This window comes from Tachypleus tridentatus, chromosome 9, assembly GCF_004210375.1.
Source record: "Tachypleus tridentatus isolate NWPU-2018 chromosome 9, ASM421037v1, whole genome shotgun sequence".
NCBI lineage: Eukaryota > Metazoa > Arthropoda > Merostomata > Xiphosura > Limulidae > Tachypleus > Tachypleus tridentatus.
Window position 1 is genome coordinate 159,694,420 of NC_134833.1, and position 27,908 is coordinate 159,722,327.

Genomic DNA, 27,908 nt, shown 5'->3' on the forward strand with positions numbered 1-27,908 from the left:
TGAATGAATTTAATTTGAGGACGAATACAAAATAAATTTAATTATGTTCTGTAGCTTTAAGAAGACATGGACAATCTGTTTTTGGGGTAAATATATAATTTTAGTGCGTCTAACAATAAATTATGAGACATCATGAATAACCTAAGTGTGAAGACAAGTGCCTTCAGAATATACTTTCATACCAGTAACTTTATCATAAGTGGGAAATAAATAAACATATTCTTAGTTTAAAAAACTGTATATCAAAGATAGTAATTTACAGAGTAAGCTTGTGCAAGAGGTAGGAAAACAGTCTGAACTAACTTATCTAGAGCAAATTTAGCTTTAGATGTAAAATATTTGTACACACACTACAATTAACCACTATAAGAAACATGGTTTTGTTCTTTGGTTTGTCTTTGCTTACGATTCTTATTGGGAGGTATATTTCTTTTGCAAATGTTCTAACTCAATAATATTCTGGTATATCCAAAACTCAGACTGGGCCTCAAAGTAATTATTAGTTTATGGAATTTCATACAAAGCTACTCAAGGACTAGCCGACCCAAATTTAGAAACTATAAACCAGAATGCAGGCAACTAGTCAACACTACCTTCTGGCATGTCTTGGACAACTTGTTTTACCAACGAAAAGTAGGATTCATTGTAATATATACACTGCTGGTCAAAATCGTAAGGCCATTGAACATAAAGAAAAAATATACATTTTGCGTTGTCATACTCAACCACTTATTTGAGTTGAGCTTCGAAAGATGAAAATAAGAAAAGAGAAAATAAAAATAAAAACTTTTCAGCATTTAATAAGGAAAATGTGAACACTATGAAATTAGCCTAAATACCAGCTGGTCACAAGTTTAAGACCATACCAAAAAGTCCTAAACAGGGTAGGAAATGCTAAACAAGAGGTCTCAGTAGTGAGTTGCATGGCCGTCATTGCGAATAACATCAAACAATCGCTTTGGCATAGTCGATATAAGCAGTTGCAGAAGGCTGGCGGAATGTTATTCCAAGTGGTGAAGATGGCTTTACGAAGATCATGCACTGTTTGGAATTGACGTCCATTTCTAGAGACTTCCCTTGCCATCCACCCCAAACATTTTCAATGGGGTTCAGTTAGGGCGAATACGCTGGATGGTCCAATAGAATCACGTTATTCGCCATGAAAAAGTCCTTTGTGCTGCAGGCATTGTGGATTGCAGCGTTATCCTGCTGAAAGATCCAGTCATTTTCACACAAGCGAGGGTCTTCAGTTAATATGTAGCCAGCTGCTATTTGACGCCCCTGTATAACCTGGAGCTCCATTGTTCCATGGAAGGAGAAAGCACCCCAGGTCATGATGGAACCTCCTCCACTGTGCCGTGTAGAAAATGTCTCCGGTGGGATATTCTTATCGTTCCAATAACGTTGGAAGCCATCTGGACCATTCAGGTTAAATTTTTTCTCATCAGAGAACAAAGCCTTCGTCCATTTTTATACGTTCCATGTTTGGTGCTTCTCAGCAAAGTTTAACCGAACTGTTTGGTGGTGTGGAATGAGGCGTGGCTTTTGAAGACGTTTACGGTTTTTAAAGCCTTTCTCTCGTAGATGCCGTTTTATTGTTCTTGAGCTGCATTCTGCGTCTGTAAGGGCCTTAATCTGGTTCGACGATCGGATGGTGTCTTGCTAGACAACCCGTCGAATCCTCCTGCTCAACGCCGACGAAATTTTCTTGGACCGACCGCTTAAAATTCTCCTTCCGTATCCCTCAGAGTCTTTTAAGAAATTTACAACAGCAGTTTTACTTCACCCTATCTCACCAGTGATGGCACGTTGACAGAGACTTTGCTTTTGCAGCTCGACAATTCTGCCACGTTCAATTTTTTAGCCTTTCTCATGTTTTTACCCAGTGTAACACAGGAGATGTCAGTGGGTGATGTTGACAACGCTAATGCTTGAACACAAATGACTAAATTTAATTTCGTCACGTGTTTTCCGATTAACGCCTCGTTTCAGTATGGTCTTAAACTTTTGACCAGCTAGTATTTAGGCTAATTTCATAGTGTTCACATTTTCCATATTAAATGCTAAAAGTATTTTTTTATTTTCCCTTTCCTTATTTTCATCTTTCGAAGCTCTACTCAAATAAATGGTTCAGCCTAACAACGCAAAATGTATATTTTTTTCTTTGTTCATTGGCCTTAAGATTTTGGCCATCAGTTTATATATATACAACTTCCGCACGGTTCAAAAAGCGAAACATGTCAGCGCCGTCTTGGAGGGTAGGGACACACGAAATCCAGTTGCGAAACTTGCTTTAATTTTTGACATCTGGCATAATCGTGTTGCTCATATGCGTCTTATTAAAGAAGTAACAGTAACAATTTTACTTTGCACAGTACAATCAACAAACTGTAGTTCCTATAAATATCTGTTGCCAGCTGGTTAGCGCGTTCGACTCGCAATCTGAGGGTCGCTATTTTCGAAGCCCTGTCCCACCAAAATGCTTGCCCCTTTCATTCGTGGAGGCGTTATAATGTTGCGGTAAATAGCACTATTTGTTTGTAAAAGAGTAGCCAAAGAGTAGGTGGTGGGTAGTGATGACTAGTCGTCTTTCCTTTGGTCTTTCATCGCTAAATTAAGTATGGCTAGTGCAGATAGTCCTCAAGTAGCTTTGCGCGAAATTTAAAATAAACAAACGTATTTTTACACATCATATTGAGGCACATTTTACGCGGGGGGTATGATATATTAGTTTATCTAAAGGATCTGTAGTTTAATACCCATGATAGGCACAGCTCAAATTGACTAGGGTGTAGCTTTGCGCGTAACTACAAACAAACAAATAGTACGTTTATGATTTCAACCCTAAGTTATTGTTGGTACTTTAAAATGAATCCATTAAACTATTAAATCTGATTAATCTATTAAACCTGATTTAAGATATTTCAAAATGATAAGCGATCTGTTTATTAACATGAGAAATAAAACCCAAGTTATCCGTGTAAAGCACGTTAACGTAAGAACTAAATTATCCAATTCGAGGTATCTGTTAGCAGATACAGTGGCGGCGCCAGGATATTTTCGTTGTGAGGGGGGCTGAGGTAAACTGTGGAGGGGCTTCCCAAAATGCCATCAATATGAAGTATAGATGGTAAATTATAATAATGTAAATACCAAGGTACATTTCAGAAAGGTGTGTTATTTTGAACTGCGTTTTCAATGTAGTTTTCATTGGAAACTCATACTCTGATGAATAATTCCATGTGTTTTCCATATTTTATGAATATGTAGGTAACAATATTGGGGGGGGGGGCTGAGGGGGCTTGACTCATTTGGGGGGGCTTCAGCCACCCCTGGCGCCGCCACTGAGCAGATAGCCTCTAATGTGTTTAGTACAGGTATCATTCCACAAATATCCACAATCTCAGTATTTTTACATCATCGATTTCAACCGGGGATAGCTTTAAATGGATATACGTAAAAAGAAGGAAAGTTCTTGAATAAACAGGATATCTCGTTAGAATTTGGTTTAACTGACCGTTTTCATTTTTTAATTATGTCCTTTGTGTTTGCCACTCACACTTCCTGTCACGTACAGGCGCAGCTTCGCACCTGTTTGTCAGTTTTGTTGACCAGTGTGACGGCGTTCTCCGATGTACAAAACATATAAACGAATACATTGTTTAATATTTCATAGCTTAGAAATTACTCTGCCTTACTCGTTGTAAGGTTTCAGGATACGCAAGTTTAGTGACCTCATATGACCTTAACGTTGATATAGAAAAATGATGGTGAAACGTTTTAAATACTGGAAACCATAAGATAAAAATGCGTCATACCCTAAAGTAATATTAAGCTTCCAGCGACGTAACGTTCTATGCAGGCTCGTACACTATTCTTGTAATATACCAATTTGGTGTCAAATAATTGTTCCACTTAATAGTGGGACAAGTTTACGTAATTTTAACAGCATTAACAACAGTAGTAACGAGAGAACCCTTCTGGATAGAGTAAAATCATACAGGTGACAAAACTGTGAAAAAGTACTTTTTTGTTTGTTGTTTTAATATCGCGCAAAACTACACGAGGGCTATCTGCGCTAGCCGTCCCTAACTTAGCAGCGTAAGACCAGAGGGAAGGCGACCAGTAATCACCGCCAACACTTGGGCTACTCTTTTACCAGTGACTAGTGGGATTGACCATCATATTATAAGGCCTCCACGGCTAAAATGGCGAGCATGTTTGGTGTGACGGGGATTCGAACCCACGACCCTCGGATTACGAGGGAAGTGCCTAACTACCTGGCCATCCCGGCCCTTTAATTAATGTTTCATGTTTGGAATTTGTCATTATTATTCAGTTTAGTTGATGCTTTCTCCACTGCTTCAAATATTCATAGAGTAAATATAACAAATGAAAGATATGCCAATGTATGGAAGGTTGTAAAAACAAGTTATAATGTAGCAACGTGATTTTGTACTCCCAAACAGAAAGCAACAAGTACAAACTGTTGTTTGTCTACAGAAGGCTGTTAAACACCACTCAGTAACATTAAGGTATCGAGCACAAAATTTGTACTACAGTTTTAAAACAACAGTTTTTCACGAGAGATTTATGGAGCCAATAGATCATGAACAAGGTCAAAGGTCATCCTAATTAGAGAAGAAACATTATTTACTGAAGATATAGCAGAACAAAATTCTTGCTGGATTATTTAAAAAAAATTATTCAAGCATGAACATTTAGAGATACATTTAAATGATCTGTTACGTAGGTAAAGATCAAATAAAGTGTTTAGCTGGCTGGATATTCCCGTAGACTTTATGTTTATTACACGTAAAGACAAGCCGTCACCGACAATGCTTTAAATTCTGATCCGCGTATCCTCACTGTACTTGTCTTCTACAACACTTGTTCCATACAGTAACAAAACTGAAAAAAACTGTTCCTCACTGTACTTGTCTTCTAAAACACTTGTTTCACACAGTCACAAAACTGAAAAAAAACTGTTCCTCACTGCACTTGTCTTCTAAAACACTTGTTTCACACAGTAACAAAACTGAAGAAAACTGTTCCTCACTGTACTTGTCTTCTAAAGCACTTGTTCCATACAAGTAACAAAACTGACAAAAACTGTACTTCACTGCACTTGTCTTCTAAAACACTTGTTCCACACAGTCACAAAACTAAAAAAACTGTTCCTCACTGCACTTGTCTTCTAAAACACTTGTTTCACACAGTAACAAAACTGAAGAAAACTGTTCCTCACTGTACTTGTCTTCTAAAACACTTGTTCCATACAGTAACAAAACTGAAAAAAACTGTACTTCACTGTACTTGTCTTCTAAAACACTTGTTCCACACAGTAACAAAACTGAAAAAAACTGTACTTCACTGCACTTGTCTTCTAAAACACTTGTTTCACACAGTAACAAAACTGAAGAAAACTGTTCCTCACTGTACTAAAGCACTTGTTCCATACAAGTAACAAAACTGACAAAACTGTACTTCACTGCACTTGTCTTCTAAAACACTTGTTCCACACAGTCACAAAACTAAAAACTGTTCCTCACTGCACTTGTCTTCTAAAACACTTGTTCCACACAGTAACAAAACTGAAAAAACTGTTCCTCACTGTACTTGTCTTCTAAAACACTTGTTCCACACAGTAACAAAACTGAAAAAACTGTTCCTCACTGTACTTGTCTTCTAAAACACTTGTTCCACACAGTCACAAACTGAAAAACTGTTCCTCACTGTACTTGTCTTCTAAAACACTTGTTCCACACAGTAACAAAACTGAAAAAACTGTTCCTCACTGTACTTGTCTTCTAAAACACTTGTTCCACACAGTAACAAAACTGAAAAAAAACTGTACTTCACTGTACTTGTCTTCTAAAACACTTGTTCCATACAGTAACAAAACTGAAAACAACTGTGTACTTGTCTTCTAAAACACTTGTTCCACACAGTAACAAAACTAAAAAAACTGTTCCTCACTGTACTTGTCTTCTATAACACTTGTTTCACACAGTAACAAAACTAAAAAACTGTTCCTCACTGTACTTGTCTTCTAAAACACTTGTTCCACACAGTAACAAAACTAAAAAAACTGTTCCTCACTGTACTTGTCTTCTAAAACACTTGTTTCACACAGTAACAAAACTGAAAAACTGTTCCTCACTGTACTTGTCTTCTAAAACACTTGTTCCACACAGTAACAAAACTGAAAAACTGTTCCTCACTGTACTTGTCTTCTAAAACACTTGTTTCACACAGTAACAAAACTGAAAAAAACTGTTCCTCACTGTACTTGTCTTCTAAAACACTTGTTTCACACAGTAACAAAACTGAAACAACTGTTCCTCACTGTACTTGTCTTCTAAAACACTTGTTCCACACAGTAACAAAACTGAAAAAACTGTTCCTCACTGTACTTGTCTTCTAAAACACTTGTTTCACACAGTAACAAAACTGAAAAAACTGTTCCTCACTGTACTTGTCTTCTAAAACACTTGTTCCACACAGTAACAAAACTGAAAAAAACTGTTCCTCACTGTACTTGTCTTCTAAAACACTTGTTCCACACAGTAACAAAACTGAAGAAAACTGTTCCTCACTGTACTTGTCTTCTAAAACACTTGTTCCACACAGTAACAAAACTAAAAAAACTGTTCCTCACTGTACTTGTCTTCTATAACACTTGTTTCACACAGTAACAAAACTAAAAACTGTTCCTCACTGTACTTGTCTTCTAAAACACTTGTTCCACACAGTAACAAAACTGAAAAAACTGTTCCTCACTGTACTTGTCTTCTAAAACACTTGTTCCACACAGTAACAAAACTAAAAAAAAAACTGTACTTCACTGTACTTGTCTTCTAAAACACTTGTTTCACACAGTAACAAAACTGAAGAAAACTGTTCCTCACTGTACTTGTCTTCTAAAGCACTTGTTCCATACAAGTAACAAAACTGACAAAAACTGTACTTCACTGCACTTGTCTTCTAAAACACTTGTTCCACACAGTCACAAAACTAAAAAAACTGTTCCTCACTGCACTTGTCTTCTAAAACACTTGTTTCACACAGTAACAAAACTGAAGAAAACTGTTCCTCACTGTACTTGTCTTCTAAAACACTTGTTCCATACAGTAACAAAACTGAAAAAAAACTGTACTTCACTGTACTTGTCTTCTAAAACACTTGTTCCATACAAGTAACAAAACTGAAAAAAACTGTACTTCACTGCACTTGTCTTCTAAAACACTTGTTCCACACAGTAACAAAACTGAAGAAAACTGTTCCTCACTGTACTTGTCTTCTAAAGCACTTGTTCCATACAAGTAACAAAACTGACAAAAACTGTACTTCACTGCACTTGTCTTCTAAAACACTTGTTCCACACAGTCACAAAACTAAAAAAACTGTTCCTCACTGCACTTGTCTTCTAAAACACTTGTTCCACACAGTAACAAAACTGAAAAAACTGTTCCTCACTGTACTTGTCTTCTAAAACACTTGTTCCACACAGTAACAAAACTGAAAAAAAACTGTACTTCACTGTACTTGTCTTCTAAAACACTTGTTCCACACAGTCACAAAACTGAAAAAACTGTTCCTCACTGTACTTGTCTTCTAAAACACTTGTTCCACACAGTAACAAAACTGAAAAAACTGTTCCTCACTGTACTTGTCTTCTAAAACACTTGTTCCACACAGTAACAAAACTGAAAAAACTGTACTTCACTGTACTTGTCTTCTAAAACACTTGTTCCATACAGTAACAAAACTGAAAACAACTGTGTACTTGTCTTCTAAAACACTTGTTCCACACAGTAACAAAACTAAAAAAACTGTTCCTCACTGTACTTGTCTTCTATAACACTTGTTTCACACAGTAACAAAACTAAAAAACTGTTCCTCACTGTACTTGTCTTCTAAAACACTTGTTCCACACAGTAACAAAACTAAAAAAACTGTTCCTCACTGTACTTGTCTTCTAAAACACTTGTTTCACACAGTAACAAAACTGAAAAAAACTGTTCCTCACTGTACTTGTCTTCTAAAACACTTGTTCCACACAGTAACAAAACTGAAAAAACTGTTCCTCACTGTACTTGTCTTCTAAAACACTTGTTTCACACAGTAACAAAACTGAAAAAACTGTTCCTCACTGTACTTGTCTTCTAAAACACTTGTTTCACACAGTAACAAAACTGAAACAACTGTTCCTCACTGTACTTGTCTTCTAAAACACTTGTTCCACACAGTAACAAAACTGAAAAACTGTTCCTCACTGTACTTGTCTTCTAAAACACTTGTTTCCACACAGTAACAAAACTGAAAAAACTGTTCCTCACTGTACTTGTCTTCTAAAACACTTGTTTCACACAGTCACAAAACTAAAAAAACTGTTCCTCACTGTACTTGTCTTCTAAAACACTTGTTCCACACAGTAACAAAACTGAAAAAACTGTTCCTCACTGTACTTGTCTTCTAAAACACTTGTTTCACACAGTAACAAAACTGAAAAAACTGTTCCTCACTGTACTTGTCTTCTAAAACACTTGTTCCACACAGTAACAAAACTGAAAAAACTGTTCCTCACTGTACTTGTCTTCTAAAACACTTGTTCCACACAGTAACAAAACTGAAGAAAACTGTTCCTCACTGTACTTGTCTTCTAAAACACTTGTTCCACACAGTAACAAAACTAAAAAAACTGTTCCTCACTGTACTTGTCTTCTATAACACTTGTTTCACACAGTAACAAAACTAAAAAACTGTTCCTCACTGTACTTGTCTTCTAAAACACTTGTTCCACACAGTAACAAAACTAAAAAAAAAACTGTACTTCACTGTACTTGTCTTCTAAAACACTTGTTTCACACAGTAACAAAACTGAAGAAAACTGTTCCTCACTGTACTTGTCTTCTAAAGCACTTGTTCCATACAAGTAACAAAACTGACAAAAACTGTACTTCACTGCACTTGTCTTCTAAAACACTTGTTCCACACAGTCACAAAACTAAAAAAACTGTTCCTCACTGCACTTGTCTTCTAAAACACTTGTTTCACACAGTAACAAAACTGAAGAAAACTGTTCCTCACTGTACTTGTCTTCTAAAACACTTGTTCCATACAGTAACAAAACTGAAAAAAAAACTGTTCTTCACTGTACTTGTCTTCTAAAACACTTGTTCCATACAAGTAACAAAACTGAAAAAAACTGTACTTCACTGCACTTGTCTTCTAAAACACTTGTTTCACACAGTAACAAAACTGAAGAAAACTGTTCCTCACTGTACTTGTCTTCTAAAGCACTTGTTCCATACAAGTAACAAAACTGACAAAAACTGTACTTCACTGCACTTGTCTTCTAAAACACTTGTTCCACACAGTCACAAAACTAAAAAAACTGTTCCTCACTGCACTTGTCTTCTAAAACACTTGTTCCACACAGTAACAAAACTGAAAAAACTGTTCCTCACTGTACTTGTCTTCTAAAACACTTGTTCCACACAGTAACAAAACTGAAAAAAAACTGTACTTCACTGTACTTGTCTTCTAAAACACTTGTTCCACACAGTCACAAAACTGAAAAAACTGTTCCTCACTGTACTTGTCTTCTAAAACACTTGTTCCACACAGTAACAAAACTGAAAAAACTGTTCCTCACTGTACTTGTCTTCTAAAACACTTGTTCCACACAGTAACAAAACTGAAAAAAAACTGTACTTCACTGTACTTGTCTTCTAAAACACTTGTTCCATACAGTAACAAACTGAAAACAACTGTGTAATTCTTGTCTTCTAAAACACTTGTTCCACACAGTAACAAAACTAAAAAAACTGTTCCTCACTGTACTTGTCTTCTATAACACTTGTTTCACACAGTAACAAAACTAAAAAACTGTTCCTCACTGTACTTGTCTTCTAAAACACTTGTTCCACACAGTAACAAAACTAAAAAAACTGTTCCTCACTGTACTTGTCTTCTAAAACACTTGTTTCACACAGTAACAAAACTAAAAAAACTGTTCCTCACTGTACTTGTCTTCTAAAACACTTGTTCCACACAGTAACAAAACTGAAAAACTGTTCCTCACTGTACTTGTCTTCTAAAACACTTGTTTCACACAGTAACAAAACTGAAAAAACTGTTCCTCACTGTACTTGTCTTCTAAAACACTTGTTTCACACAGTAACAAAACTGAAAAAACTGTTCCTCACTGTACTTGTCTTCTAAAACACTTGTTCCACACAGTAACAAAACTGAAAAACTGTTCCTCACTGTACTTGTCTTCTAAAACACTTGTTTCACACAGTAACAAAACTGAAAAACTGTTCCTCACTGTACTTGTCTTCTAAAACACTTGTTTCCACACAGTCACAAAACTAAAAAACTGTTCCTCACTGTACTTGTCTTCTAAAACACTTGTTTCACACAGTAACAAAACTGAAAAACTGTTCCTCACTGTACTTGTCTTCTAAAACACTTGTTTCACACAGTAACAAAACTAAAAAAACTGTTCCTCACTGTACTTGTCTTCTAAAACACTTGTTCCACACAGTAACAAAACTGAAAAAAACTGTTCCTCACTGTACTTGTCTTCTAAAACACTTGTTCCACACAGTAACAAAACTGAAGAAAACTGTTCCTCACTGTACTTGTCTTCTAAAACACTTGTTCCACACAGTAACAAAACTAAAAAAACTGTTCCTCACTGTACTTGTCTTCTATAACACTTGTTTCACACAGTAACAAAACTAAAAAACTGTTCCTCACTGTACTTGTCTTCTAAAACACTTGTTCCACACAGTAACAAAACTGAAAAAACTGTTCCTCACTGTACTTGTCTTCTAAAACACTTGTTCCACACAGTAACAAAACTAAAAAAAAAACTGTACTTCACTGTACTTGTCTTCTAAAACACTTGTTCCACACAGTAACAAAACTGAAAAAACTGTACTTCACTGTACTTGTCTTCTAAAACACTTGTTCCATACAGTAACAAAACTGAAAACAACTGTGTACTTGTCTTCTAAAACACTTGTTCCACACAGTAACAAAACTAAAAAAACTGTTCCTCACTGTACTTGTCTTCTATAACACTTGTTTCACACAGTAACAAAACTAAAAACTGTTCCTCACTGTACTTGTCTTCTAAAACACTTGTTCCACACAGTAACAAAACTAAAAAAACTGTTCCTCACTGTACTTGTCTTCTAAAACACTTGTTTCACACAGTAACAAAACTAAAAAAACTGTTCCTCACTGTACTTGTCTTCTAAAACACTTGTTCCACACAGTAACAAAACTAAAAAAAAACTGTACTTCACTGTACTTGTCTTCTAAAACACTTGTTCCACACAGTAACAAAACTGAAAAACTGTTCCTCACTGTACTTGTCTTCTAAAACACTTGTTCCACACAGTAACAAAACTGAAAAAACTGTTCCTCACTGTACTTGTCTTCTAAAACACTTGTTCCACACAGTAACAAAACTGAAAAAAACTGTACTTCACTGTACTTGTCTTCAAAAACACTTGTTCCATACAGTAACAAAACTGAAAACAACTGTGTACTTGTCTTCTAAAACACTTGTTCCACACAGTAACAAAACTAAAAAAACTGTTCCTCACTGTACTTGTCTTCTATAACACTTGTTTCACACAGTAACAAAACTAAAAAACTGTTCCTCACTGTACTTGTCTTCTAAAACACTTGTTCCACACAGTAACAAAACTAAAAAAACTGTTCCTCACTGTACTTGTCTTCTAAAACACTTGTTTCACACAGTAACAAAACTAAAAAACTGTTCCTCACTGTACTTGTCTTCTAAAACACTTGTTTCACACAGTAACAAAACTGAAAAAACTGTTCCTCACTGTACTTGTCTTCTAAAACACTTGTTCCACACAGTAACAAAACCGAAAAAACTGTTCCTCACTGTACTTGTCTTCTAAAACACTTGTTTCACACAGTAACAAAACTGAAAAAAACTGTTCCTCACTGTACTTGTCTTCTAAAACACTTGTTTCACACAGTCACAAAACTAAAAAACTGTTCCTCACTGTACTTGTCTTCTAAAACACTTTTTTCACACAGTAACAAAACTGAAAAAACTGTTCCTCACTGTACTTGTCTTCTAAAACACTTGTTCCACACAGTAACAAAACTGAAAAAACTGTTCCTCACTGTACTTGTCTTCTAAAACACTTGTTCCACACAGTAACAAAACTGAAAAAAACTGTACTTCACTGTACTTGTCTTCTAAAACACTTGTTCCATACAGTAACAAAACTGAAAACAACTGTGTAATTGTCTTCTAAAACACTTGTTCCACACAGTAACAAAACTAAAAAAACTGTTCCTCACTGTACTTGTCTTCTATAACACTTGTTTCACACAGTAACAAAACTAAAAAAACTGTTCCTCACTGTACTTGTCTTCTAAAACACTTGTTCCACACAGTAACAAAACTGAAAAAAACTGTACTTCACTGTACTTGTCTTCTAAAACACTTGTTCCATACAGTAACAAAACTGAAAACAACTGTGTACTTGTCTTCTAAAACACTTGTTCCACACAGTAACAAAACTAAAAAAACTGTTCCTCACTGTACTTGTCTTCTATAACACTTGTTTCACACAGTAACAAAACTAAAAAAACTGTTCCTCACTGTACTTGTCTTCTAAAACACTTGTTCCATACAGTAACAAAACTGAAAAAACTGTTCCTCACTGTACTTGTCTTCTAAAACACTTGTTCCACACAGTAACAAAACTAAAAAAACTGTTCCTCTCTGTACTTGTCTTCTAAAACACTTGTTCCACACAGTAACAAAACTAAAAAAACTGTTCCTCATTGTACTTGTCTTCTAAAACACTTGTTTCACACAGTAACAAAACTGAAAAAAACTGTACTTCACTGTACTTGTCTTCTCAAACACTTGTTTCACACAGTAACAAAACTAAAAAAACTGTTCCTCACTGTACTTGTCTTCTAAAACACTTGTTCCACACAGTAACAAAACTGAAAAAAACTGTTCCTCACTGTACTTATGTTCTAAAACACTAGTTCCACACAGTAACAAAACTGAAGAAAACTGTTCCTCACTGTACTTGTCTTCTAAAACACTTGTTTCACACAGTAACAAAACTAAAAAAACTGTTCCTCACTGTACTTGTCTTCTAAAACACTTGTTTCACACAGTAACAAAACTGAAATAAACTGTTCCTCACTGTACTTGTCTTCTAAAACACTTGTTCCACACAGTCACAAAACTGAAAAAAACTGTTCCTCACTGTACTTGTCTTCTAAAACACTAGTTCCACACAGTAACAAAACTGAAGAAAACTGTTCCTCACTGTACTTGTCTTCTAAAACACTTGTTTCACACAGTAACAAAACTAAAAAAACTGTTCCTCACTGTACTTGTCTTCTAAAACACTTGTTTCACACAGTAACAAAACTGAAATAAACTGTTCCTCACTGTACTTGTCTTCTAAAACACTTGTTCCACACAGTCACAAAACTGAAAACAACTGTTCCTCACTGTACTTGTCTTCTAAAACACTTGTTCCACACAGTCACAAAACTGAAAACAACTGTTCCTCCCAGTCTCAGTTCACACACACTTGTTCCATACACTAACAACTGTTCCTTCCTGTCTCAGTTCACACAAACACACTTGTTCCATACACTAACAACTGTTCCTCCCTGTCTCAGTTCACACAAACACACTTGTTCCATACTGTAACAACTGTTCCTCTCTGTCTCAGTTCACACACACTTGTTCCATACACTAACAACTGTTCCTCCCTGTCTCAGTTCACACACACACACTTGTTCCATACAGTAAGAACTGTTTCTTCCTGTCTCAGTTCACACACACACTTGTTCCATACAGTAACAACTGTTCCTCCCAGTCTCAGTTCACACACACTTGTTCCATACACTAACAACTGTTCCTCCCTGTCTCAGTTCACACACACTTGTTCCATACACTAACAACTGTTCCTCCCTGTCTCAGTTCACACAAACACACTTGTTCCATACAGTAACAACTATTCCTCTCTGTCTCAGTTCACACACACTTGTTCCATACACTAACAACTGTTCCTCCCTGTCTCAGTTCACACACACACACTTGTTCCATACAGTAAGAACTGTTTCTTCCTGTCTCAGTTCACACACACACTTGTTCCATACAGTAACAACTGTTCCTCCCTGTCTTAGTTCACACAAACTCTTGTTCCATACAGTAACAACTGTTCCTCCGTGTCTCAGTTCACACACACTTGTTCCATACAGTAACAACTGTTCCTCCCTGTCTCAGTTCACACACACTTGTTCCATACAGTAACAACTGTTCCTCCCTGTCTCAGTTCACACACACTTGTTCCATACAGTAACAACTGTTCCTCCCTATCTCAGTTCACACACTCACTTGTTCAATACAGTAACAACTGTTCCTCCCTGTCTTAGTTTACACACACATTTGTTCCATACAGTAACAACTGTTCCTCCCTGTCTCAGTTCACACACACTTATTCCATACAGTAACAACCTTTCCTCCCTGTCTCAGTTCACACACACACACTTGTTCCATACAGTAACAACTGTTCTTATTTGTCTCAGTTCACACACACACTTGTTCCATACAGTAACAACTGTTCCTCCCTGTCTCAGTTCATACACACTTGTTCCATACAGTAACAACTGTTCCTCCCTGTCTCAGTTCATACACACACTTGTTCCATACAGTAACAACTGTTCCTCCCTGTCTCAGTTCATACACACTTGTTCCATTCAGTAACAACTGTTCCTCCCTGTCTCAGTTCACACACACTTGTTCCATACAGTAACAACTGTTCCTCCCTGTCTCAGTTCACACACACTTATTCCATACAGTAACAACCTTTCCTCCCTGTTTCAGTTCACACACCCTTGTTCCATACAGTAACAACTGTTCCTCCCTGTATCAGTTCATACACACACTTGTTCCATACAGTAACAACTGTTCCTTTCTGTCTCAGTTCATACACACTTGTTCCATACAGTAACAACTGTTCCTCCCTGTCTCAGTTCACACACACTTGTTCCATACAGTAACAACTGTTCCTCCCTGTCTCAGTTCACACACACTTGTTCCATACAGTAACAACTGTTCCTCCCTGTCTCAGTTCACACACACACTTGTTCCATACAGTAACAACTGTTCCTCCCTGTCTCAGTTCATACACACTTGTTCCATACAGTAACAAAACTGTTCCTCCCTGTTTCAGTTCATACACACTTGTTCCATACAGTAACAACTGTTCCTCCCTGTCTCAATTCACACACACTTGTTCCATACAGTAACAACTGTTCCTCCCTGTCTCTGTTCATACACAGACTTGTTCCATACAGTAACAACTGTTCCTCCCTGTCTCAGTTCATACACACTTGTTCCATACAGTAACAACTCTTCCTCCCTGTCTCAGTTCACACACATTTCCCACCATTCCTACCTCAGGTGCTTGTAAGGAAAGAGAGCAAACAATCTGTTACTTGTGTGTGTGAACAGGAAATGTTCCATTCCAGAATGTGAGGAACGACCCCCTCTGGCAGTGGAGAAATGTTTAATATCTGATATGAAGAACGACCCCCCACCCTCTGGCAGCGAAGAAATGTTTAATGTCTGATATGAGGAACTACACCCCACCCTCTGGCAGCAAAGAAGTGTTTAATATCTGATATGAGGAACTACACCCCACCCTCTGGCAGCGAAGAAATGTTTAATATCTGATATGAGGAACTACACCCCACCCTCTGGCAGCGAAGAAATGTTTAATATCAAAGACATGCCCACGCTTTGCTACTGCTTGCGCTTTGTGAGGGCCTTTCATCTAATGAAATTGGATATTTAGTAAACACTAAATAAAACGTCGCACTGTTTAAGTACAGCTGATAAACCTCATCACTGCTGAATGATGGATTCATCAGCTGATAAACCTCTTCACTGCTGAATGATGGATTCATCAGCTGATAAACCTCATCACTGCTGAATGATGGATTCATCAGCTGATAAACCTCTTCACTGCTGAATGATGGATTCATCAGCTGATAAACCTCTTCACTGCTGAATGATGGATTCATCGAAATTTTTTTAGACAAGATAACTTTCCGCAATAGTTCTGTTGTTAAGCCTAATCAAAATTCTGTACCAACATGATTACAACCAAAAACACTTTTAAAGCTTTAGCTTTGAGGGTAACATTAGACTGAAATTACCACTTTTAAGTTTAGTTAAATACAGTAAACCATAATATGTAAAAATGAAAAGGAAGAAGGAATGGTTTTTATTTGGATTAACGAAATATTTATCGGATTTCAGGTTGTGAAATATTAAATACTATAAACAGGGACAACATTTTGTTACTAATTTGAGAAGACTTGTGGTACCGAATAATATAAGATAGTTGTAACATTCACCTCTCATTTAATATTAAAATGTAAAGAAGATACCTTTAACGACAGAGGCCCTACAGTAGCTCAGCGGTATGTCTGCGGACTTACAACACTAAAAACCGGGTCTCGATACCCGTGGTGGGCAGAGCACAGATGGCCCATTGTGTAACTTTGTGCTTAATTCAAAACAATTAACGAGGGAGTGATGGCTGTTCGCTGATTGGTCTGTTTCTTGCCACAGATTTAGTAACAAGTTAAAAGTTTAAACATGTATCTCGATCTGATACTTTTTACAAGTTCAGCGTTCTATACCAGTATTACCTCTTATAACGTTTTATACCAATATTACCTCTTGTATTCTGTATCAGCGTTACCTATTATAACGCCTACTTAGTACAGCTGTAAAGTGTAAAACGACAACTTGTAAACTCCTGCCATACCAATTGTGGAAGTGGAATAGAAAATGAGACAGTGGTCATCAAAAGCTATCGTGAGCCACGGAGACGATTGTATTCCCCTTCCCCCACCAGCACCCAGAATAGTTATGGAATATTGCCAAGTAGACACATGCGTGATAGAAATCACGGTTCATGTTTAGTTGACAGTTTGTGCTGATTTAATCCATTCCGTACTCTCCCAGAATCACTGGTGAGCAGTACGCCCCAAGAAAATATCCCCACCCTACTGACTAACATACAGTGAAACTACTGGTCTATACTTGAGACGCCTTTGAATTAATACCGAAGAAGAACAGATTGTGTAGTATTTAAATGTATGTTGTATGTTTATTTATTCACGGCGTGGTGTAAGTACAGATTGTGTAGTATTTAAATGTATGTTGTATGTTTATTTATTCATGGCGTGGTGTAAGTACAGATTGTGTAGTATTTAAATGTATGTTGTATGTTTGTTTATTCATGACGTGGTGTAAGTTTTGTGTATTATAATGGACTCTGGAGAATAAATGTTGTAATTTCTCTCTAATCAAGACATTGTTCGAAATCGCATAGAAGAGGCCAAGATGTTTAACATAATTTTCATTTTGATTGAATCCGTTTAAAAGAGCATTTCATTTTATTTCAAAACATGCAAATAAAAACTAGAACGGAAATGTTCTAACGTTTCAAAAACTTTGGCCGGTGCGAACTTTGGCCAGAAAGACACCATAATAGTAGTAGCAACAATAGCAGTTTAGAAACAATGAGGGGAAGTCAAATAAACAGAGTAACGCATCTCACCACTCTTGGTGATGTTTGCAACACGTTTCTCATAAAGCTATTAATTAATTAACTGTATTCTGATTTAGTAATCTAATTCTGTCTGTTTCGTATTCAAGCTGCATAGCGAGGTTTTTCTTTTTATCCTGTATTGTATAAGTATGGAAATTTATATATTTTAATAACAAAGGAAAACAATTTATGCATGGTAACGATTTCACAAAACGACCTCTACCGGTCGTTACGGACAATAGACGTTAGCTGTATACATCACACAATGGGTCAATCCGTGAGAATGCTCGGTAGGCGACTAGACGACGCTTTGTCTGAATTTTTTTTTTTTTTTCGGTTCATAAGCACGAAAATGTCGTGTTTTATAAATCCCTGACGATCAGCACCAGTCGTTCATCAGTTGAGGCGGTGCGTCAGCTATGTACCACCAACACGCATACGAACGTTAAGGAAATAAAACGACTGTTTAACTGTTTAAACCGAGAAGATAAAACACTGTCGTCAGGATTTCTGGTTTTCGTAATCTGTTAATAACTCGAATAAAATATATTTTAATTCATTAGCCACTCGCAACAAGCGTTTAGAGATTTAAACATATTTTGTTATAAATCATATTTAATTAAACCTAGGTGGAGTTATATCCATAAAAGGAAAAGGAAATAAACATTAAAGTGTGTAAACGTTCGACCGTAATATCATCTGTTCAAAAAGTAGAAATAAAGTTGATTTATCAACTGTGGTTTGTTTGTTTGGTTGGTTCGAATTTCGCGCAAAGCTACACGAAGACTATCTGCGCTAACCTCCCCTAATTTAGCAGTGTAAGACTAGAGGAAAGGCAGCTGGTCATCCACCGCCAACTGTTGAACTACTCTCTTAACAACGAATAGTGAGATTGACCGTCACATTATAATGTCCCAACAGCTGAAAGGGCGAGCATGTTTGGTGTGACGTGGATTCCGATTACGAGTCGAGTGCCTTAACCATTTGGCCACGCCGAGCCGTCAACTGTGTATATTCATATAGAATGACTTGAGCACTAAAAGATAGGTTCAATTTGTTTAGGTACTACAAGTACTCAGACTTACCGTTATGCAACTGGTTGTGGGTGATTAAACTAAATCAGTAATTCAAGGGTAGAAACGTGAAACAGTCTTGTTTCGATTACGTTGAATATACGTCAAAGAACATATTTTAAATTATTTTACAGTTTATCACAAAATGTTTTCCATTGTTTTTAGTAAAATGATAAAATTAATCACTTTGTTTAATTTTAATGTGTTAAACCTATATAAGTATCTCTTTGTATAATTCTACACATTTAATTATTTTATTATAATAAAACTGTTATTGTTTTATCTCGGTACTCACCCTGTGCCTGTTGCACAATTACACGTCTTAATTTGAGCACGGCATGACCAGGTGGTTAAGGCGCTCGACTCGTAATCCGAGAGTCTCAGGTTCGAATCCCCGTCACACCAAACATGCTTACCTTTTCAGCCGTGGGAACGTTATAATGTGACGATCAGTCCCAGTATTCATTGGTAAAAGAGTAGCCCAAGAGTTGGCGGTGGGTGATGATGACACTGCTAAATTAGGGATGGCTAGCACAAATAGCCCTCGTGTAGCTTTGCGCGAAACTCAAACCAGACTTGTGACCTTGTAAGTAGATTATACTTATTTACTTAGATATTTTAAACTGAATGCTTGTATATGAAGTTGTATTTGTTTAAATGCGCGAGAAAAGTTTCAGGTAGACACTGGGCTTAAACATTTAACTACAAATAATTTATGTAACATTGCATCTACAACGGCCCGACATGGCCAGGTGATTATGTAACATTGCATCTACAACGGCCCGACATGGCCAGGTGATTATGTAACATTGCATCTACAACGGCCCGACATGGCCAGGTGATTAAGGCACTCGACTCGTAATCTAAGGGTCGCGGGTTCGAATCCCAATCACACCAAACATGCTCGCCCTTTCAGCTGTTGGGGCATTATAATGTGACGGTCAATCTCACTATTTGTTGGTAAAAGAGTAGCCCAAGAGTTGGCGGTGGGTGGTAATGAATTCCCTTTTGTCTTACACTGCTAAATTAGGGACGGCTAGCGCAGAAAGTCCCCGTGTAGCTTTGCGCGAAATTAAAAAAACACAACAAATAAACAAGCGTCCACAACTTGTCACTTTTTATAAATAATAATATATTTATGTCTTACTTTGTTTTGCCTAACACTTCATTCTGTGCTAGAGCCCAGTGTTCTTATCTTTTTAAATGTACTTTAATTGTCTAATAAAGAACTCAGTACAGTAGATACTGGGACGGAAGTCACTTTGTTTTATAGCAAATCGTGGTTTACCCTTTATAAGCCCTTACTTTTACAACTGAACCACTAGAAAGCTCCCAATTTCACTTAGTCCAGTCACATATTAAACATATCAAATTAGAAGTGGATGAAAGTCAGTAAGAGTAGATAATCAAATGTCAACCACAATACATCTATTGTATCTAATTCCGATTAGGCTGTTCACTTTATATCAGAATCCTTTAAGATCTGCTGGAATACACGACGTAGATAATAGTCACTTAGAGACTATATTAACAAACTATGTGACAAGAACTGTTACATGTCCTGAGTTGGAAAAGTGTAATTCTTCATTAGTTTTATTTGTCACAAGAAATCTCAATTAGGCTAATGAATTTTGACACTATCATTTGTTTATTTTAACACCAGATAGCTCTTTTTGGGTTTAGATATTACGTCACTTGTGACTTATTAAAAACAAGCCTAACTGTATTGAATCCTTGTGTAACAAAATATTGTAACTGTACGGCTGTACTGTAACGTCTTGTTTCACTAGTGTACTGTTACACCTTGTGTCACTGCTAGTCCGTAAGAACTAGTTTAAACTACATATTGTGTCACTGTTGAAGTTACACACCTTAAGTTACTGACAACGTGCGACGTATGCTGTAACTGAAAAGTTTAATATATTGCGTCACTAATTAATATCCTGGTCTGCAGATGATCAATAATTATTTCTAATTTATTGTGAGAATAAACGTTTTAGTTGTGAAGATTTTATATATTAATCAAAGTAAAACTTCACACAATGAAGTAAAGAAAGGCCCACCTGTATATTTGTGTTGCCTGTGTTTGTGTGACCTCAGTTGGATTAATTATGTATCGCTGAATTGTTCTTTTATTCACGTATTTTGGTTAGGTGAATTTTAATTGCCTCATCTATTGCTGTACAGTGTCTTCTACGCTAGTTCTTTATCTATAAGTATCTAATGTTATATCCATTTCAGTAGAATTCACTGGGGCACAGAGATGTGGCTGAGTCCCCACCCCACCCCTTCACATTATTTTATATCTTGAAGTGGTATCTTACATCAAAGTAATTCCATGCGTCTTCTGGATAAGTGTACGGAACGATTAGACTGAAGTCATCAGATTGAAGGAAGACACTACCAGTTTCATTACACTGTTTCATTTGATGAACTGTCTTGAGGTTCATTTGATGAGTTTCTTTATAAACATGTTGAGCTTGTTAATGTTGTTTTGTTTGAAATAAGGATCTTCATCGACATCGTGGTAAATATGAGAACAACTAAGTCATGTTTTTAACTAGTACCTCACTATAAACATGTTATGAGCTTGTTATCATGATGTTATTAAGTTGATGTTTTGTTTGAAATAAGGACCTTCATGACCCATCATGGGTAATTACCCACATGTTAAGTACCTCACTACCCACATTCGTTATGAAGTACCTCACTACCCACATTCGTTATGTTATTACCCACAGTTATGAAGTACCTCACTACCCACATTCGTTATGAAGTACCTCATTACCCACATTCGTTATTAAGTACCTCATTTACCCACATTCGTTATTAAGTACCTCACTACCCACATTCGTGATGAAGTACCTCATTACCCACATTAAAACCTATAAATGTTGATTTACAGTTTCCAGAAATTCGTTATGCTTCTTTCTGTCAAGACGTCTACAGTTTCAGAAATGTTTTCTTTCTGTCAGTCTCGTTTCAAAAGTGAGTGAAGTTGTCATCGTAACCAGTTGAAAAAAATGAGATCGTTGAGTGATCTAAACCGCCTTAATTTATCATATTCTGGCTGTACCGGAAGAGGAAGTTACCACATATTGTACATAAGTAGGTGCACGTGTCTGTCTCTTAAGATCGGTCTGAAAAGCTACTTCGCATGCTCAGTTTCTTTTGTCGTCATTTAAACTGTTTTCAAGAACTTCAGTGTAAGTGAAATGATACAATCGGTTTAAACGGTTTAGAAATATATATTATGCTTCTTTTTTTTACAGTTTCTTTCATAATAATATAACACATTTAGCATACTTTCTTATTTATGATGACTGGAATATATTGTTTTGTCTCTTAGATACCCTCGTGTTCAGCAACATTTTCGGTCGTAATCCTTATAGTATCTTACGAGGTTCAGCCAGCTCAGTTAATATTGCCAAGTAATACTTATAATAGAAAAAAAAGAAGTGTATTATTAAAAATAAAAAACAATAATTATTTATATATTGATCATTCTATCCAATTTTGTAAAAAAATATTAACATTACAAAATAATATAGTACATCATGGAAAAATTTCATGCACATTCTTAGAGCGCATGCGTTGACTATAATTAGTACAAAAATTAGTAGGAGGCTAATTACAGCAATCAACGTTGATCAGTTTTACTCTGCACGTGTTTACACAGTATTAGCTGCATTAGTGTACAGTCACCTTGGACAACTAGGACTATAAAGTGAAAGCAGTAATTTTTTAAAGCCAATTAATTTATCATTACTGAATGTACCTGATTTTTTAAACAATATCTAATTATTAAGAACACAGTGTAGCAAAGCTGTAAAACTGGAGATGCGAGCTGAAAAGCAGTTGATAAATTACCTGCCACAAATTTCAATTCAGTTTGTTCGAATTACGCTATCCTGCTTCTAGACCCGTTCACTGGTCAAGCTACACGACTTGCTTAAATTTGATCATGAGAGGTAACTATAACTGTATCTAAGTACTGTCATTTTAACTGGCGAAAAAAGAAATGTTATATAACAGTCAAATTTAACTGAATAAAACACATCTTCGGTGTTGTTTTCTTGATGGGGTAAAGTATTGTACAAAATGTGTTCAGTTACGAAACTGATTTATTTTCGCTTGGTTTGGGTTTGGGCCTGGCATGGCCTAGCGCGTTAAGGCGTGCGCTTCGTAATCTGAGGGTCGCGGGTTCGCGCCAAAACATGCTCGCCCTCCCAGCCGTGGGGGCGTTATAATGTGACGGTCAATCCCACTTTTCGTTGGTAAAAGAGTAGCCCAAGAGTTGGCGGTGGGTGGTGATGACTAGCTGCCTTCCCTCTAGTCTTACACTGCAAAATTAGGGACGGCTAGCACAGATAGCCCTCGAGTTGCTTTGTGCGAAATTCCAAAAAACAAACAAACAATGGTTTGGGTTTTGATTAGAACTTCACGCAAAGCTACTCGTGGGGCTATCCGTCCCTAATTTAGCAGTGATAGAGCCCACAGTGGTATGTCTGCGGACTTACAACGCTAAAAACGGGTTTCGATACCCGTGGTGGGCAAAGCACAGATAGCCCATTGTGTAGCTTTGTGCTTAATTCAAAACAACAAAGCAGTGATAGACCAGAGGAAACACAACAACCTCTACCGTCAACTCTTGCGGTACATTTTTACTAACGAATAGTGGGATTAACCGCCGTATTATAACGCACCCACAGCTGAAAGGGCGAGCGTGCTGGATGACAGGGGTTTCAAATCCGCGACCCACAGATTGCAAGTCGAGCGCCCTAACCACCAGGCTGTTATTCTTCGAATGTTTTGTTTTTCAGGCTTCTCTGTAATATTAATGACACAAATTCATCTTGATATATTTATTTGTTTTTTCCCATGAAATTCTTTCTTTTTTGTTGAATTTATACAGAAATCAGGATCATAATTTTAACAATTACACCCACCCATACCCACACCCACATACGTATGATGTGTGTGTATATTTGATTTTATGGGCATCGACCTTTCTTGCAATACACGTTGTTTAAAAAAAGCGCCACCTACATTAACACAAGGAACTAGAGTACCGAAATATACTTGTTTAAATACTGTGATAACAATAGAAAGCTTCTTGTCGAGTGCTATTGCACCAGTGAAATTTTTTCAGTGATGTCATAACATTGTTGTTTAGCGCGTGGTCAACGTGTTACTGATATGCATACGATGATGTCATAATGTCCACTGTTTTTCTTCAGTAAGTGGAACTTTTATGATTGATAACGGTGATGTCATGAGCGATTGTTATAATTATTAAATTATACAATGTTTTACGGTGCAGTAAAAAATTTATTGTGTTATTAAAATCCTTCATTGCGTAACAAAGCTGGCGCAGTAAATTAATATTTTTATAAGTTTTGTACGAATATACAAAATGGAGGTTTAACTGTGATCACGATTCTGTTTACTTCGTGGATATTGTTTACGTTATATATTGTTCTTTATTTCGTGGACCATTGCCTACTAGGCCTAGATTCGTTAGGAAATCACTTTAATATGCAGCGGTAAGTCTACGGATTTACAACGCTAAAATCAGGGGTTCGATTCCCCTCGGTGGGCTCCGCAGATAGCCCGATGTGGCTTTGCTATAAGAAAACACACACACATGTTTAATGTTGCAGATAGCCTAGTTGCTTTGTGCCATAAATCAACCAACCAACTACTTTAATACATTTCTTATAATTATGTGTACACTTACCGCATACTCTGCATTTTTTTAAACGATAAATTCAAGTTTTGGTGTATATATGTATATAATTTTTCGAAGCCCCAAGTTTAAAAATATTCTGACTGTAAATAATTGTTCTTTGCATATTTCTACTGATTTAGATTTACATATTGGTCTTCTTAGCACCATGTACGACTAAATAACACAAATCTCCATCAACACATTTCTTATATCAACAACAAACATATTTTAATTAAATTGATTAATGGAGCCGCCACTCTTGATCTTAAAAGTTTGGTTTGTTTTTAATTTCGCGCAAAGCTACACGAGGGCTATCTGTGCCAGCCGTCCCTAATTTAGCAGTGCAAGTGGGCAGCTAGTCATCACCACCCCTCCCCAACTCTTGGGCTATTCTTTTGACCAACGAATAGTGGGATTGATTGTAACATTATAACGCCCCCACGGCTTAAAAGGCGAGCATGTTTGGTGTGACGGGGATTCGAACCCGCGATCCTCGGATTACGAGTTGAGTGCCTTAACCACCTGGCCATGCCGGACTGTGTACTAACTGCTTACGATTCTAAATAACGCGATGGTATTAGTTAAATCGCACCGTGAAGATTTGTGAAATACGTCATTACGAGATACTGCCATATGATTATTTGCTTGAGAATGTTTACATTTGTACATAGAAAGATTTTGAAAAAAATGTTTAATACGGACCAAATTTAAAAAAAAATTGAAATTATTGGTTTGTTTATTCGGTTAAGCGTTTTTTAAGACCTTCATTCAGGTTTTTGTTGCATATAAATATATCGAATTTCTTTCTCTATATCGACCATTTAATACTAAATCTAGTTTAAGAATACCCTCATTGTTCGTTATTTGTATTACATATTAAAGGGCAGACGATTCTTCAGTTAGATTTTTAAATGTAAGATGATAGCTTAAATCTCACGCCCCCGTCGCATCAAACATGCTCGCCCTTTCAGCCGTGGGGACGTTATAATGTGACAGTCAATCCCACTATTCGTTGGTCAAAAGAGTAGCCCAAGAGTTGGTGAGGGGTGGTGATGACTAGCTGCCTTCCCTCTAGTTTTACACTGCTAAATTAGGGACGGCTAGCGCAGATAGCCCTCGAGTAGCTTTGTGCGAAAACAAAAGAAATCTTGCGCATTTAAATCAACATAACTTTACATAATTAAACATTCATTTTAAAATATATAAGTCAAATGTTCATCCGTACACAACGAACAAATATGATGAACAATTGCCTGGTTCAGTAGACACTTGTGGAAAAAGGTTTGGAGGACAAACCTGCTAGACCAGTACATATGTACTTCACAAATGTTACACTGAACCAGCAGTAGTTGGCGCTCGTTTTACCTCTGTTGGTTCATCAGGTGCACTAGCTGTAAACGAACCCTTACAACCACGTGACACGTACAGCACGAGCGCAAGGATTTACCTGATAAGTTCTCAGTGTACAGTGTAGTAAAATCTTATCTCTTTACTGCACGCACTGAAGAACGAATGAAAACAACTGAATGTCTAAACACTTGCGACAAGTGTTCGTCATTCTATGGTTTCTTGAAAAACTTATAAGTATTTCTTTCAATTGTACACCAGTTAGCTCACTGTCGCATTTCTTCTCAATGTTGTGTGTTACGATAACTGTCGAATTGTTATTATAACTGGGAGTGATTCTCAAACCAGTCCTTAATGTTGCTTCTTTATAACTTTATTAACTCAGTTAATATTTAAGTCGTAAAATTAATGAATATTATTACTTGCTGCAATTATGATATAATTATTAAAAAATTTTGGGGCTGTGACAGAATTTTGTCGCACAACTGTACAATGGGCTGTGTTTATGTATGTACGAGTCTCTAATTTTTGAGTGATAGACCAGAGGTCACTCAGATAGTTAACAGCATGGATATCTTGCTCTTGGCCTACTCCTAACTAACCCACGGTACCAAAAGGTAGAGCGTGCTTTTTAGCGGCAATGGGCGACGAAACATGAACTCACGGGTCTATAGCCGTTAAATTATAAAGAATTCCCGATAAAAAGTAAGTTCAGAAATGGGAGAATGTAAAAGTACGTTTATTAGTTATTAAACAAAAGGCTACACAATGGGTTATTTGTGCTGTGCCCATCATAGGTATCGAAATACGTTAGTATTCTAATCTTCAGACTTGCCGCTGAACCATTAGGGGGAGGGTTAAACAAAACTAAGGCTAATTTCCCCTAGTTTTTAGCCCTACATTTAAAACGTTGATCTAATGACAGCTCAAGAAAACTACGAGTATAAGTTACTTATAAATTAATTTGAAAAACAAATTATTCATTATGTAATTTCTATCTTTTTGTTCTGCCCCGATATTAACGTTGGTTACTCAGTACGCTAAACAAAGAATACTACATGTATGGTGTTTGAAATGCCTTAGATTAGTACAGGTATCTTGGCTAGTGTACGTGTAGCAAATATATAAAAACGTAATAAAACTGTGAAACATTTGAATTGAGAAACGGTTTGATTTGGTTGTTTTGAATTTCGCGTAAAGCTACGCGAGGGATATTTCTGCCAGCCGTCCCTAATTTAGCAGTGTAATACTAGAGAGAAGGCAGCTAGTTATCGCCACTCACCACCAACTGTTGGGCTACTCTTTCGTCAACGAATAGTTGGATTGACAGTCACAATATAACGCCCCCACGGCTGAAAGAGCGAGCATGTTTGGTGTGACGGGGATTCGAACCCGATACCCTCGGATTACGAGTCGAGTACCGTGACGACCTGGCCATGCCGCGCTCAAATTAAAAAGTCCTTTAAAGTGTAATTGTGCAGCAGACACAGGGTGAGTACCGAGGTAAAACAATAATAGTTTTATTATAATAAACTAATTAAATATGTAGAATTATACACAGACTTATACAGGTTTAACATCGAATTTTTTAGAACTCAAACAATTCTGTGTCAGTGTCCGCAGTCGATAAATTCCACAGATAATGGCTGACCAAACAATATTCGAACAGTTTTATGGACGAATTTGTTGAAAAAATATACTGCAGTAAAACCTGTTTAAGGCGGAATCGCACAGGACTGAGTAAAATTTCCGGCTTTAGATACAGTGAACATGCATTTCCTAAATTATATATAAGTTTTAAGCGGAACGTTATACTTGCTTGACTCAAGGGAAGTAAGACGTTTGTGAATAGTTATTATACTGTTTATGTTATATTTATTAGAATAAGAACAAAAATAAACATTCAAAACATACATAAGTACACAAAATATTATATGAAATTTATTTGAAGAAAGTGTCCAATTTCAACTGTTTTTTTTTTTTTTAATGGGCTTTCTCATGCAGTTTAAAGAGAACACCAAGTCTACGACCTTTTCATGAAGTTCATTTTCCCCCTTCGTTTTTGCATACAAATTGATAGTGTTAATA

The 27,908-nt window shown here is 36.7% G+C and overlaps 1 protein-coding gene and 1 long non-coding RNA gene across 10 annotated transcripts in view; one reads left to right on the forward strand and one right to left on the reverse strand.

Annotated features, from left to right (window-relative positions):
• Window positions 1-27,908, reverse strand: part of LOC143226805 (uncharacterized) — a 76,498-nt gene that overhangs the window by 39,653 nt on the left and 8,937 nt on the right. The gene's annotated exons all lie outside the window — the stretch shown is intronic.
• Window positions 1-27,908, forward strand: part of LOC143226806 (uncharacterized) — a 95,826-nt gene that overhangs the window by 3,821 nt on the left and 64,097 nt on the right. The window lies entirely within an intron of this gene.